At 40.6% G+C, this 10,294-nt stretch overlaps 1 pseudogene; it reads right to left on the reverse strand.

Annotated features, from left to right (window-relative positions):
* Window positions 1-1,713: 1,713 nt before the first annotated feature.
* On the reverse strand, window positions 1,714-2,628 carry LOC101827854 (annotated as a pseudogene).
* Window positions 2,629-10,294: the final 7,666 nt, after the last annotated feature.

Below are 10,294 nucleotides of genomic sequence, written 5' to 3' on the forward strand. Positions count from 1 at the left end.
CATTAAAATACATAACAATAGCAAAATTAGAGTTTTGATGTAGCAACAAAATAATGTTATGATTGGGGGTCGCCAAACAATGAGGAAATGTATTAAAGGCTCGAGTAATAGGAAAGTTGAGAACCACTGGGATAGAGGAATGCAAAATGATAGGGATACCTTATGAAAACTAATCACACTGTGGCCATAAAACCTAGCCATCACATTGTTGGTATCTCTAGGAGCCCCTGGGTTGAAGTCAGAGAGGGTAGAGTGTGCTGTTTGCCTGTCCAGAGCCTCCCTGGAACCCAGAGACAATCAGACACAACAGGGAGTCGACTCAAGCAGGATCTGGTTTATTGTTTAACAGTAAAGCCCTCTTAAAGTAAAAAACCGCAGGGCAGGAAAAGTATTATACAGTAATTTGAAAGGCATTCCTATTATGTATCTAGTGTCCTATCCCCTCGTGGGCACAGTCTGCTAGTGTAATGATAGCCAATTGTTTTTCTTACTAAACCCTTGATACCTTGTCTTCCTAGCTTCCTCCCAAAGCCATCTTGTAATGGTGCTGATCATCAGCTTGGGCCACACCCTCTTCTTGTGAGACATGACCTGTGCTCCTCCACATCACATTCTTTGATACCATGCTGAAACAACCAAGATGTCCTTTAGAAGTAAACAGATAGATATCGGTACATCAAGATGTGGAAGATTGTTCCATGCTAAGAATAAATGAGTATCAAGGCATGAAGAGATGTGAAGGAAGCTTAAATAGCTGAAGTATGGAAGTCTGTGAGGTGGTTTTAATTATCTGACATACAGGAGAAGGCAAAACTATGGAGAGATTTAAAATAGTCAGTGGCTGCCAAAAGCAAGGGAAATGAATGGGCAACACTCAGAAAGTTTTGCGTAAGTATACTGTATGTTCAGCATATTCTGATCCATATCTCCACTTGCCCTTTTTCTTTTATTGATGCTTTAATGAAAACCAGATATTTAATGACACAAACCCTCCATAAATGACTTTGCTGTTCCAAAACACTCCTGAACTTGAAACAAAAACATGACATACATTTTAAGAAGGATTTTGGCCAGCCCCCACATCCCAAAGGGGATTAAAAAGTAATAGTGTAAAAAAAAGTTAAGGTCTGGGTGTTTTCATAGTACAGTTGAGAACTATCCCCTTGTTCACTGGTCATATCTGCTCCACCCTGACGGCGACAGAGCTGAACCTGATGTCCCACAAGTGGTTAGTTAGTAGTTCCCTGGGTGACTGGCACACAGTAAACGAAATATTTGGCTCTCAAAAACAAGGTAAAGAAATATATTCAAACAGCATGGCCCATATTTGTTTGCTCCTGAGATCAGGTGTGGGGGGGGCATTCTCATGCACATCTGGACAGATGTTCTGGGGGAACGTCCAGGGCCAACAAGCAAGCTGCTTAGCTTCTGCATTTATTGTGGACATGGGCATGCAGGTCCACACTTACTTTGATTCTAGCATTCTGAATCAGAGGCCAGCTACACAGAGGGATGCTGCTTACAACAAGCGCCTAGCACAGGTACTGGCAATGGGAATAGAACAGATGTAAACACGTGGTGCAGCTGGTAAGGCTGCCTAGGCATGCCTGCAGAGTGGTTAGCGCCATGTCCATTCACTTCTCTCTCTCTATCTGCTCAGCGTGACTGCAGCTCACCCGCCTCGCCTAGCCCAGCCTTCACCCAGTCACTCCTCTAATCTGCCTCATCTGTATCTTCTCCTGCATTAGCAGTTTCTAATGCTGCCAGGGCTTAGGACACCTCAGTGTCCTCATCTATCACAACCCTATCCCTGTCCCCATTGTAGGTGTGGGGGACTTCCAGCTCATTTTAGAATCAGTCACTGATGTAGGGTGAGTGGGACCCTCCTCTTTAAAGTAGACATTCAGAACTTCCGTTGTTACTGCCTCATTCAGTGAGTCCCAGCTTCTCTTGAGTGAGAAGGACAGGCTCAGATCCTGCTCACTCATGCTGGGGTGAATTCCCGGCAGGGGCTCCACCTCAGGGTGGTTCTCAAAAAGATAATAATTTTCCTCCCGCAGCAGGGTCTGCATTGTCTACTGTGGGGCTCCAGAGCTGGTGGTAATCCTGGGCTGGTATCTGCCACTGCCAAGACCTCAGCAGGGGCTCTGCCATCTCCATGTGCTACCATCTGGGTCTCCTCCGAAGCGGATACCATACAGCTTTGCTTCCTGCAGTCGTCTTCTTCAAGAAAGGGTTGAGCTGAGTGCGTGCTGTCTGTGGTGCCTGCCCAGGGGCTGCTGGCCCAGCATCCAGTGTCAATCTGGTGGGGCTTGGGACTCCTGACCAGATGTAGAGTGGCAGTGAGGCTGATACCACTGACAATACCATTCTTCTCCACACAGTGTCTCTCTTCCGTGTCCTCCTGAGGGAGCGGTCCTTGGTCAGGTAGTTGTACTGTCTCTGTTCTCTGTCTTGGTCAAGCTCCACTATCAGGCATTCCTGGGCACTTCAGCCTCGCTGTTTTAGTCTCACAGTGTCATCCTCATCCAGCTTGCAGGTGTTTACCTCGTTGACAAAACCAGGAGAGGGCCCTTGGACTGGATCAAAGAGATAGCTGTGTATCGTCTTAAAGCACCTGCACCCCATCTGAATTAATTTTGTTGACATCTACCAGGGAGCTTGTCCATTAGGCCCCTCTGGGAGTTTAACTTCTCTTCCTGCAGTGGGGCAGGATCTCCAGCATAGGGGCATCCACGGCTTTGCCGGCCTCAGGGGTCCGAAATGGGGCACACAAGCGGGTCAGTGCCACCCAGAGCCTGCTGTGCCCACTTGCCCTTTTTCTATCCATTATCCTTCCCCAATTCTCCTCTATCCCTCTAACAAGTTTGACTTTTACTTCCATGTGATCAATACACTTAGAATTTTCTATATCTATATAAGATCTAGGAGCTGTAAATGAGAGAAAACATATTTGTCTCTTGAGAATTGCTTAATTTATTTAATATGATTATCTGTAGTTGTATGCATTTTCTTGCAAACAGCAATACTTAATTTTCCTTATCAATTTTCTGTTGTTGGACCTCTAGGTTGGTTCTATAACTTAACTATTATAAATAACATCGCAGTAATTATTAATGTGCAAGTATCTGCGGTATGTGAACTTGGGGTCCTTCGAGCAAATACCCGAGGTGGTATCTCTGGATCATACTGATAGTATAGTTACCTTTTTAAAGCCTATACTGACCACCAAAGTGGCTTGACTAGTCTACATTCCCACCAGTAGTAAATAAAAGGCTCCCATTTCTCCATGTCCTTGACAGCATTTATTTGTTTTCTTAATGACTGTAATTCTCAGTGGAACAAGAATGGAACCACAGTGAACTTTTGTTTTGTGTATCTATGATGACTGGTAAAGTTATTCATGTATTTATTAGCTAGTTGTCATTCATCTTTTGATAACTATCTGTTTTCCTCTGGGTTCAGAAGAATGTTTATGGCAATAAAATGAGTATAGTGATGCTGGATAATGCCAATACACATTGACCAAAATCCATAGAATTTACAATAGTGAAATCTAGTGTAAATTGTGGGCTTTGGATATGATATAGGATCATCATTTCTAACAAGCATACTATTCTGGTGAGGGGTATCGATAATAGGGAGGTTTGCACATGTTGAGTGGTAGAAAGTGTGAGAGAAATCTCAAGATGTTCCTTTCAATTTTGCTGTGAAGTCAAAACTTCTCTGAAAAATGAAGTCCATTTAAAAAGTTCCCAGTTAGATTGTGGATGACACACATGGCTAAAAGTGGTGATTGGATGAAAATTACTGCCAGTAAGTTATTTCAATTGCCTATAAAGTTTCAGAATATATTTTTAAATAATGTGTATTTTTGCTAGGCATAGCTAAGAAACTCAAGTTCTATTTACTAAGGTGACAATAAGAAAAACTAGGCATTGGAAGTTTGACTATTTATACTTAAATGTATGGAAATGAAAGAGAGAGGAGGGTGGAAAGGAGGAAAGAAGCGAGCATTATAAATTGGGGCTTTTATACTTTGGAGAGCAGACTAGAGAATCAAAAGCAGCTTAGTCAGCATCTATTAGAATCCCTCAGAGAATACTAAAAGTACTAAAGTGGTACTGCCATTGGGACATTGGCATCTTCGGAAAGAAAGAAGCAAAAGGTGTGCATTTCTGAGGGAAGCTTTCCCATCCCTGGTTCTTATTCCCATTTCTGGGTCCTGATCTAGTGTGTGAGGAAATGAAAGGTTGTCAAAAATACCCTAACAAATGAAGAATCACTCACAGAACTATACCCACCCTACAGTGGGAGTTTAGATTTCTCTGCTTTTAAATTAAATCCCCAGAAGATCTACAATAAAAGAGATCTCAAAGTCTCACATCATCTCTAGAAAACCAAAAATGCAGTACAGAACAGTACAATGAAGCCCTGTCACAGATTAACTACATATTATTCACTCACTTCTCCAAATTGCTAGGTTAGACTAAAATGACAATTTCTGAGAAATGGAGGAATTAAATGACTAAGTTGATCCACACCACTTCTTTAGTGCCTCTGTCATTTCCAGGATCGTTCAAATGCCCTCAGAAGAGCACACAGAAAAGTTCCCTTCTGCCCCTGTCTCTGTCCTTCAGTTGATAGATTCTAAAACTACTCCAGAAAGAATCCGTTCATGCTCCATAACAAACAGCTAACATTAATCGCAAGCATTGAATTTGCCAATCAGGACCAGCTCTGCATATTACCACTGGCTCTTTATCAGGAAGACTTTTCAACCACAGATAGAGTGTCTAGTATATGTGCATGGCATATAAATACATTTTCTGTAGCAATACATGGATAAACGTGACAAGGATCCTGCACTCAAAGGATTTTATAAATAAACATAGATGATACACAAATGATAGTATCCTACAGGATGGTTATGACTGGACTGCAAAATGTCACCCACAGACTCATGCATTGAAGACTTAGTCTCAAGCCTTCATATATTTATGAACTGGTTGTCAGTAATCTTTTGAGAACTATCTATTCATTTCTCTGGGTTCAGAAAAGTTTTAAGAGCAATAAAACTTTTCTGCATGGTGATGTTGAATAATACAGTTATGCATTTATTAAGATCTAACTATTTGGGGAGATTTTGGAATGTTTGTGAGGCAGGTGACAGCTGGAAAATTACAACACTAGATACATGTCTTTAAGAGCCCAGTCTCTTTCTGTAGCCCATGAGATAAAGAAGGTCACTTGTCATACGTTTCTGCTACCATGATGTTTTGTCCAAATGCAAGGAGCCAAGCAACCATGAACTCAACCTTCTGTGTGAGTCAAAATAAGCCCTTTCTCCCTGCAGAGTTAACTAATGCAATAAATGGGTGAAACATGATTTTTAACAGCAGAACTACAGAAGGATGTAAGTATGTGCCCTCTGGAAAGATTAAGGCCAAGAGGAATCAGGATGAAAATAATAGTTCATGTTTACTGAGTATTTACCATGTGCTCAGATTCCCTAGTAAGCCCTTTTTCATAAACCTTCTTATTTAATTGACAATCAAATAATTAGCTTCATCTCATCTTAGAGGTATAAAGAAAATAAATAACACACCAAAACTGTATAACTAGTTAAATATTGGAATTAGTCTGCTGCAGTCTACATGTTTGTATCCTCCAAATTCACAGTTGATTTGATTGTAACCTAATTTGCAAGGTGACAGTAGTAAGAGACAGGACTTTGGCAAGGGAATTTAGTCTTGGTGGTAGAGCTCTCATAATTAGAATTAGTCTATTTAAAATAAAACAGAAGAGTTCTAAGCCCCTTCTTTGCAATGCAAAAATGCTCTAGGAGGTGGGCTCTCACCAGACATTAAATCCATAAGCATATTGGTCTCAGGCTTACTGACCTCCACAATTTTGCAAAATGTCCACTGCATGCAATCTACCCAGCCTATGGCATTTTATTCTCAAATCACTGAGGATATATTTCCGATCTTTCTTACTCCACAACTCAAGGCACAGTTCAGAGTAAAAGGTACTGTAATCCTACATATGTATATAACTTTAGCGTTATTGTCTCTCTCTGTGTCTTTCTCCCTGTCTGTCTGTCTCTGTCTGTCTGTCTCTGCGTCTCTGTGTCTCTGTGTCTCTGTCTCTCTCTCTCTGTCTCTCTCTGTCTCTGTCTCTCTGTCTCTCTCTGTCTCTCTGTCTCTTTGTCTCTCTATCTCTCTGTCTCTCTGTCTCTCTCTGTCTCTCTCTGTCTCTCTCTGTCTCTGTCTCTGTCTCTGTCTCTCTGTCTCTCTCTCCCTCCGTCCTTCTTTCAGCATGGCCCAAGTGCTATTCTATACCAGTGAAGAAAAGATGCAAATTTGCCTCTCCCTTTTGAAGTTACATTATAATGAAAGGTAATTTCTCTTAGGGAGAAAACTGCATGTATTGTAAGACATAATCTAACAAATGCTTAGAACAAACGAAATAAAGGACATCTACCAAAAACTACCGGGTACATCTTTGTAGTATAACAAAACTAACTTTATGAAATTGCACCAGGTGGTGGTGGTGCACACCTTTAATACCAGCACTACGGAGGCAAAAGAAAGCAGATTTCTATGAGTTTGAGGCGAGCCCGGACTACAAAGCAAGCTCCAGGACAGCAAAGACTGCAACATAGAGAAACCCTATCTAAAAAAACCATAAAAATTATGAAATTGCTAAAATAATGGGCCATACATTGCAAAAAGAATGAACACCTAACGAAAGAGAAGAGGAGGAAGAGTTGTTGAGTTATTTTTAATTGGGGTGAAGAATACAGATGAAATTTAAATAAAATAATGTTTTGGTAGACTGAAGGGAAAGTGAGGGTATATGTAAATGAATCAACATCATGCCTGGAATCAGAAATAGATCTGGGGTCCTGTCTCCTTGGAAACTAAGGAATTAAGACAAATGTGTCTAAAATCCTTTATTTGAAACTCAACAACTGGATTGGAAATTAAGGCTGCTTTCAGTCAAGAATGAAAAGTTCCATTGTTTCTAATATGAGTCACATAACAAAGTTTTTAAAACCTAAGATATTAGACAGCAAGAGTTTTCAGTATTATATTCTATAGTTAATTTCCAAAAGGAATCTTAATTCATTTTCACAGGTTCACAAAATTCATCCCTTAACTTTAATGAGCTGAGTTTTAAGTAGCAGAGACATTGAACTATAAGGAGGCAGCTCTCTCTATGCAGAGAGGATGTAATGTAGCATTTTCCAGTGCATTATAAAAGGGTAGAGATAAGATGGTAGGGAACAATTTGTGTAAGATCAAACAATACTATGTAGAAGGTAGTGTGACCGTGCACAGAGTACTGAGCAAAGTCTGTTAAATTCAAGGACAAATTATGAACAGAATGGCAGTAAGAGATCCAGAAAGGGAGCTCTATTTTCTCTTATTATCAATATATTTTTATTTAAATTAGAAACATGCTTGTTTCACATGTCGATCCCAGCTCCCTCTCCTACCCTTCCTCCCTTGCTCTCTACCAGCCACCACAACCCTCCAACCAATCCCCACACCATTCTGCAGAGAGGGTGAGGCCCTCCATGGGGGATCTCCAGAGTCTGTCACTTCATCTGGGACAGGGCCTAGGCCCTCCCCCATGTGTCCAGGCTGAGAGAGGTTCCCTCCATATGGAAGGAGCTCCTAAAGTTCATTCTTATGCCATAGTAAACACTGATCTACTACCCAAGGCCCCAGATTTTGCAGAGGCCTCCTCACTGATACCATATTCAGGGGGGCGAGGATCAGTCCCATGCTGGCCTCTCAGCCATCAGTCTGGGACCAAGGAGGGGGAGCTCTATTTTCATCAAGTCAATACAGTGTAACAGGTTAACCAAAAAAGTTAACACTGGTTTGTGTTTACACAGGACCTAAGGAAATTTCACATCATAGACCACAAGTGTAGAAAAATCTACAAGCTGGCTTAGCATACCCAAGACAGGGAAAATTTAAGAAATTCTATCTCAAGCTACAAGGAACAAAGAGGAGAACATATTCTGTCAAGGAATGGATATCATAAATCAAGTTCTACCTCTATTAGTCAACAACCACTAAACTAAAAAATACACACAGAAGATCACACTGACCAATGAGTATGAATAAGCAGGTGAGACAGCAAAATATTAAGAATTTAAGAAAGCCAAAGTTAAGACACTAATTGCACCTGTCTTTATCTTCCTCAGGAAGCAGTCAATTACATGGAACTCTTATTACTTCCTTCTGAAGGTAGGACAATCAGTTGCAGTAGCAAATGAAAATCAAGTCCCCATAGTTGTGTTCTGGTGGGAATATACAAAGGGTGATTATAATGCTGCAACGATAAACGGCACACTTACTGAAAGTATAAGTAAGTATTTATTGTAGAAATTACTCACAAGTGACAAACAAGTAACCCAGATGAGCCAAGTAGTTTCCCACCGCCGAACTGGAAGCTGGAAAACCGGAAAATAGAGCGAGACTTCCGCTGTTCTGTCTTTTATACCTTCCTCCGTAACGCCCCTAGCCATGCCCAAAAGTGGGCCTGGCTAGTGACATAGTTCACTGCCTATGTCCTTATACATCTTTAGTCATGCCTAAAGTGGGTGTGGTTAGCGGTGTGGTAGACTGCCCTTTTATTACCTCATCTGTATGTCACATGGCTAATGGCGGAGTTCTGTTTTCCTCCTACAATTCCCCTTTTAGGCTAAAAAGGATATTTAAACTTAAAATAACTAAGTTGTGTCAATGAACAAAATGTACCAAACATCTATCCCATCTAAACCTAAATTTATCTGAAAGAAACACTTAAGTCTGAACACCTCTTTCCAATCCCAACTCTAAAATAATTGAAAACTAACACAGGTGTAAACTATCCTATAATATCAATAGTAGGGAGAGGGGGTGTGGAATTCTCAAAACTACTTCCTGCTGAGATGGGACGATGACAATCTCATGGGGACCTGTGAGGAAAAAAGGTTAGTGTAACAAAATCTTCAGTAGATCAGACAGTCTCTGTTTGGCAGGAGATGCTTGACTGAAGTTCCTGACTGGAGTTCTAGTGTTGATTGAGGCTGTGGTAGCAATTGAACCCTGTGATACTTCTCTCATGGCTGCTCTGAGCACAATTTTTCCCTGGATGTTTTATTCTTCCATGCAAATGTCAGCAACAGTTTCTTGGCTGTGTGGTCCTTTATTGTGTTATAGCATGTACCAACTGTCTATGTGTTATAAGGCTGTGGACTTTTGATTCTAGACAACCCTAGTCACCTCTCTTGCTTATAGCATTGGCAGTCTTCTTCCAAGTAGTTCTCTGGAATATTCTAAGCACAATTACATTATTTTCAGGTATGCTTATTTTTACCTCTTTTTTCCCATTTGTTCTCTTATCCTGAAGAAAATTGACCAGCACCTGAAATCAATATTAAATGATGTTAGTGTTGTGTTTTACCTCAGTAGCTGTGAATGCTTTCACTGTTCCATCCTCTTGAACTCCTTTTGGCATAAGACAAAATATTTTTTAATCATGAAATTACAAGTCATTTTGTTTTATGGGCTATTCTTTTTCTTCTTTACTCAGCAGTAAGGAAAATCTATTAGGACTTTATGTTTCTAATAAACATTTTCTGCAACAACAACAAAAAAAACAGTTTCAAAGAGGAATTATTTTGATTCCTGGCTTCAAATATTTCAATGTGCAATGCTTGGCTCCATTGATTCTGGGCCATGGTAAGTGAGAACATCATTGCAGTAGGAGCATGTGGCAGAGGTACTAACATCATGGTAGACAGTAAACAAAGAGGAATGCTTTCACTAACTGACTTTCTCCTTTTTCCTTTTGTAGTCCATCTTGATTTGTGGCCTATGCAGGACATCCTCCTCGGCCTTGGTTAATTCTCTCTGGAACACTCTCTAAGACACACCGGGAATTATAGTTTGCCAATCTTTTAGGTGCTTTCCACTCTATTTGAGATAAATCATCGGGTACTGTAGGGACAAGAAGGTGGGAGGTAAGTGTCAGGAGAAGGGGAGGGAGAGGGAACTGGTGTTGGTATGTAAAATGAAAAATAATTTTAAATAAAAAGGAAAAGGAAAAAAGAATATACAGTCTTTTTAAAGATAATTGTATTCTTTTTGAGAACTTCATGCCTGAGGACATCTATATTACCCCCTCTCCATCTCTTCCTCTGACTCATCCCATGTCCCCCTCCAAAATCATGAGTTTTTCAGTCATGGTTACTTGTATACATTGGTGTGTGTATGTATTATGTGTGCAT

The sequence above is a fragment of the Mesocricetus auratus genome, unplaced genomic scaffold (assembly GCF_017639785.1).
Source record: "Mesocricetus auratus isolate SY011 unplaced genomic scaffold, BCM_Maur_2.0 Super-Scaffold_100003, whole genome shotgun sequence".
Classification (NCBI taxonomy): Eukaryota; Metazoa; Chordata; class Mammalia; order Rodentia; family Cricetidae; genus Mesocricetus; species Mesocricetus auratus.